Source organism: Pistacia vera, unplaced genomic scaffold (assembly GCF_008641045.1).
Source record: "Pistacia vera cultivar Batoury unplaced genomic scaffold, PisVer_v2 Contig215, whole genome shotgun sequence".
Taxonomy (NCBI): domain Eukaryota; kingdom Viridiplantae; phylum Streptophyta; class Magnoliopsida; order Sapindales; family Anacardiaceae; genus Pistacia; species Pistacia vera.
Window position 1 is genome coordinate 1 of NW_022196019.1, and position 6080 is coordinate 6080.

Here is a 6080-nt window from a genome sequence, read left to right on the forward strand (position 1 = left end):
TTTTGTTCAAGAGTTTTATGCTAACTTTAGCAAAGAAATAGACAAACCTAGTCCTCATTGTAAATTGTAATCAGGTGTTTGTTAGGGGCATTTGGGTAGATTTCAATGTTGATGTTATTAGGAACATTCTTGATTTACCTGTTGCTGAGGATCCCGATGATTTAGTTGTTAAAAATCTGGATGATATGGTTGTTACCTTATCTGATGGGTCTGTAAGTAGTTGGCCCCAATGTGGTTACATTCAACCAAGTGCGCTGACATCCTTTTATAAGGTTCTTTTAAAAATTGCACTGACCAACTGGTCCTCTTCTCTGCACAACTCTTCTAGTAGGCTAGAAAAGGCACAATTGATTTTTGGAGTAGGAGCTAGTAAGAGAATTGATCTTGCCTCCTTGATTTATTCCAATATTAGAGTTGCTGCAGAATCTAAGAGCTCCTCCCGAGCTCTGCCTTTTCGCTCTCTTATCCATAGGATAATTGCTCCCTATAAGCCTAAGAGACATGCAAATGAAACTCATTTGAAGCTCAAGTTGATTACTTCAACATCCTTTAAACAACCAGTCTCAGCTCCTCCACCACCAAAGGATTTACCATCCACATCTACTGCTGCTTCCTTCAAATCAAGCTCATGGAAGTCCAAGTTCTTGAGTGATTTTCAGGTGTTTGAAAAATCAATTGCTGATATGCACCAGCAGATGCTTAGGCAGTTCAATGATTTGCAGTGCAGCATGACTTTGATGCATGCAAGAATGGACAAGCTTGAAGAGATGGTGAAAAAGAAGAAAGTTGATTCACTTTCCCCACCAGAGTCTCATGAAGAAGATCAAGCTGCTACTCAACCATCTCCCATCTATCCAGCAGCAAATCTAGAATAGCCTCCACCAGTTCCAGCATCTACAATCCCACCTACATCTGATCCTACTGAGTCTGCTCAAGCTCAAGCTTCAAAAACAACTCCACAACAATCCTCTACTTCTCCGAGAGGCAAAAGAATCAAGAGGAGAGCTTCAAGAGGAAAACTACCTACCTGATGGTCCAGTCGATGATGAGGTTTGGTTTAAACCTTATGAACAAAGTGTGGGAGTAGTTGGTGTTATATTTTGTTTAAAACTGTTTGTTATGTTGAGTTTTTGATGATGTTGGAGTGTGAAGTGGTTTGACACTCAGGGGGAGTTTCTTTGTCTCTGAGAGAGTTTGGCTATTATTATTATTTTTTAAAATACCTCTATGTTGAACTGTTTATGTGTTTTCCCTCATAATTGATTTTTTTTTTTTTTTTAATTTTGCTTTCATGTCTTTGTGTTTTTGGTTTGCGGTGATGATGGTTCATGAAGATATGTCTTTGTGTTTTTCTTTTGTTTCTTTCTTGTCTCTGTTCTTGTAATGTTGACCTTGTCTAAGACATGTTTGTGTTGTTCTTTTGATAGAGATTGTCAAAGTTTGACAAAGGGTGTAACGCCTACATCGAGGTACGTAGCTTTACTTATGCCCTATCACTCTTAGTTGAATTTTGTTAAAGTTATTTTGAACAAGTGTGAAGAAAATACCTTAAAATTTTATTAGGGGTAAAATAGTCTTTTCACTCATAATTAGTTGAAAGTGTGGGGAGTGAAAAGAGATAGAATTTCATGAAGAATGTAATAAAAATGAAGGCATTATGGTAATTGACTAAGGGACATAAATGGAATTTCATAAAAAGTGCAAGGGTAAAATTCAAAACTATAAATAATATTTTGTTATATCAAGAATGAAACCCTAGCAATTTCTTCTCCTCCATTCACGCCAACTTCCACCCAAGCTCTCTCAAATTTCTTCAATCATTTTTCAAGGAAATTCGTAGATCTTGGTTTATTTTTAGTGGAATTTCAATCCCAAATATCCTTAGGTAAGATCTTTGCACTAAGATGTGAGATTTAATTTTTAAAATGTTGAATTCTTATGATTTGTGTTCATAGGATTTAAGAGAAAGAGAGCTGGATCAAGGAAGACTACCAAAGTGTTGGATTGCTCACATCTAAGGTAAGTAAATCCAATCCTAGTTATGATTGGAGTAATATTGTGTAGAGAATTTCTTTTATGCATGTATGTGCTTATATATGAAGAATTGTTGATGGAATGGATGTTGAATGATGGTTAGAATTTATCCATGAGAAGTAGTGTTTGTGTACTTGATGTTTAATGAGAGTTTGGATGAGTTATGGAAGAATTGGAGTAGAATTTATGGAGTATAAATCCTGGACAGGTTTGATGTTGATCTTAGTGAGTTTTATTCCAAATTTTGGTGGCTCAGAAGAGATGTAGAAGTGTAGCCAATTTAAAGTATGTGTGTGCATATAAATTGTTTGATGAAATGTCAAAGAGAAGTGCATACATGAGTATGATTAATTGATATCTTGAGATGAGTTGGTAGATGGTAGAGAATGACATGTTCACATTTCATATTGCATTATTGCATCCAAACATGTGAATTTAAGAGAATAATAAGCATGAACCCATCTACATGCATACATACTCATAAGGGCATTAAAGAGCATTAATGAACATTAAAGTTAAAGAACAAATACAAAGAAATGAGAAATATTAAAGAATAAATTCAAATCTAAAATTTTATTTTAAAAAGTGTAAAAAGATAAGAGAAGAGAAGGTTGTTGCGATAGGAACTCGTGAGTGACCTAGCCTTGCATGCATGCCGCCTTTAGTGAGCGGCCTCAGAATCAAAAAGAAGAATTGTACAGTCCATTAGAAGTGCATGTGGATGAGGACTATACTCAGAATTAGAGAATACACTCACACGGTCAGGGTTCCGAATCCATGCCTCAACCGAGTCCGATTGACAAGAAAGAAAGAATGAAAAGAAAAGAAAAGAAGAGAAAGAATAGAAAGCAAGAAAAGAAAAGAAAGATTAGAAAGAAAGAATAGAATAGAATAAAAAGAAAGAAAGAATAGAAAGAATAAAAAAGAAAGAATAAAAATGAAAAAAAAAATAATAGAAAGAAAGGAAGCATAAAAAGAAATACAGAGAAAAGAAACAGAAAACAGAAAAACAGAAAAACAGAAAAACAGAAAAGAAAAATACACATCCTATGCATTTGTGCATTTGCATCATACCTATGCATGATACCATGCCTACTATCATGAGTAGCGAGAAATTAGAAATTGAGAGAAAGAACAGAGAAAGAATAAAGAAAGAACAGAGAAGAATAGAAAGGTGTGATGTAAGGAAGGAAATTCAGAATATAAGCAACTGAGAGAGAAGAGTAGCACAACGGGTTTACTTACTGAGCAATTAGTGCTCACTCCGTTGTTTTTCAATGTTTTTGCAGGTAGTAGGTGAGATGCAGTCGCTCGGAACGTCAAGAAGGGAAAGGGTTTGGCAACATTATCGAGTGATGTTTTATGACTTTATTATATTATGTTAAGATTTGTCTATAAAGAAAAATTAGTTATAGGCCCATTATTTTATACTCATCTACTTGTATATTTTCTTATATATATATTTAGTGAGTTTTACTGTTATTTTATGAGTATACTGGCTAGAGAGAGAAAGTATTACAAAGGGGGAGATTGTAAAAGTTTTTGTCAACTTATGAAGTATGTTTGTGCACATTCATTTATGATGTTTGCACATTTATTTGGTTAAACACAATCATGTCTGTAGTTTACACATGTCCTGACATATTGTTAATATGTGTGCACATTTCCTTGGTTGTGATATATGTGTGCCCATTTCACTCAGTTGTGTATACATTTTCTGAAACGAATCTTTTAGTACATGTGTTGTGTTTTCATTACTTGTTAGGAAATTTTCCATTTATGAAATCTACATGAAAGGTCCATTTACAAGTGTTTGTCTTTTTAGAGGTGCTCTAGCAAAGTTGTCAGTGCCTTTTCAGAAGTGATCCAACAAAGTTGTTGTATCTTTCCTAAAATGGTCCAACAAGTTGTTAGACATTGTTGGATGTGTGTACTAGATATTTGTTGAGCAGGGAATATATAATCTGATCTTCTTCTTCCTTGCTCTTTGAACCTGAATTTCCATTATTTGTTCTGTGAAATTTCTTACAGAATTTGTTCATTTGGTTAGGTTCTTTATATTGTTTATTGCTCAATATGTTGATGAACTTTTTGTTTGAGTGTTTGTTGGAATGTGATTCCTTTTTTGAAAGCTTGAAGGAAGTTCAAGTTGTGGAGCTGAAAGTAGATTTCAGCCATTGAGACTTGAGTGGAGCTCAAGCTGTCCAGGTGGTTTCTTGGACTCAATCAATCTATAGCAGAACGTTGGAGTAATCAAAGGGTGGAGTTAGAGTCTTGTAGAACAGGGAGTTATTTATAATTGTTGCAATTAATTTCGACTCTGTATTGAGTTGGAACGTGTTTGCTATAATGGATTTGCTTAATCTAGACTTGGTCTTATGGATGTAGGCTAAAATGGTTTTTAGTTGAACAATGGAAAAATCTCTGGGGTGCTTTAAATTATGTCTTTTATGCGTGATATTGTGTTGATGTTGAATGACCATTCCACCCACCTTTAACGAACGGGTAAAGCTATTTATACAAACTCTTGTACAAATTGACGTGGCACACCAAGTGAGTGCCACGTAACATAAGAGCCTACATGACATTAATGTGACATTAAGTTATGTAGTCCTCAATATCATGTGTCACGTCAATTTTTACAAACTCTCTTTGTACAAGAGTTTGTATAAATAGCATTACCCTTAACAAACACAATCAACCCATTCCACAAATGTTTAAGGAACTTCTTTAAACAAACTGTCACTAAGAATTGTATATGCATCTCTTTCTACCTCTTAGTCACAATCAAATTTATAATATGCATACCCTACACATGTAAAAACTCACACCACAGAAAAAATTTAACCATGAAGAACGAATTTTGTTCATAGAAAAAAGAGTGTCAAGGAAGCCAGTGGAAAGAATTCTCTCCACGGTTTTTGGACTGTGATTAAGTCCTTCATAATCTGTGCTCGTCAACATACCCATGTCAAATGCCAAGGTTTGGTAATTCTAAGGGCATCTCCAACCTAGCGCTATTTTGGTGTAAAAACACCAAAATGGCATGAAAAAGGCTCTAACCAAACGCCAAATATTACACCAATTTGGTGTCAATGTACAGTGCCATGCCAAATTTAGTGTGGCACTGTTCAAATAGAATAAAAAATATTTTTTTATTTGTATTTAAGTTAATTTGATTATTATTTATATTAATATTTATAATAATAAATGCATAATAATTATATAATTCAAAAAATAATGAAAAATTAAAAACAAAACTTTATTCAATGCAAATATTAAATTACAATAACTAAAAATAAAAATTAACAATAATTTTAAAACACTAAAATTAAAAGAAAATACAACATAAACTAAAATAACAATTTAGTATTCTGGTAGATTAGTTCCGGATCCTCTATGATAATCAAAATATTGGAAAACTTGTCCAATAGCTTGGGCAGGACAATATGCTGGTTGTAGTGGATCTCCAACTATTATTCTCGAGGCTGTAGTTGATTATGATCTTTGGATATGGCATGCATTTTTTGGTTTTCCGGGTTCCAACAATGACATTAATGTGTAAGAGGCATCTCATTTGTTTGCCAACCTAACTCAAGGTATTGCTCCTCCCGCTCATTATATCATTCAAGGAAAAGAGTGTAATATGGGTTATTATTTAGCTGATGGTATATACCCAAAGTGGTCTACTCTCCTACAAACTATTCGCGATCCATGTGGTCTCAAAAAAAAAATTATTTGCAATGAAACAAGAAGGATGTAGAAAAGATGTGGAACCTGTGTTTGGAGTTCTCCAATCACGGTTTGCAATTATGGCAGGACCAACACGTTTTTGGGAAAAAAATGTATTACATGATATAATGATTGCATGTATTATTATGCACAACATGATAATCGAGGATGATCGTAATGTTGATGGATCGATTAAGAATCAAATGAAGCACCAACTCTCGAAGTTGAAATTGTCGCAGATGAAAATGTCCGATTTCAAAATTTTCTTGCTCAACATAGACAAATCAAGGATACAGAGGCTCACTAAGCTCTTC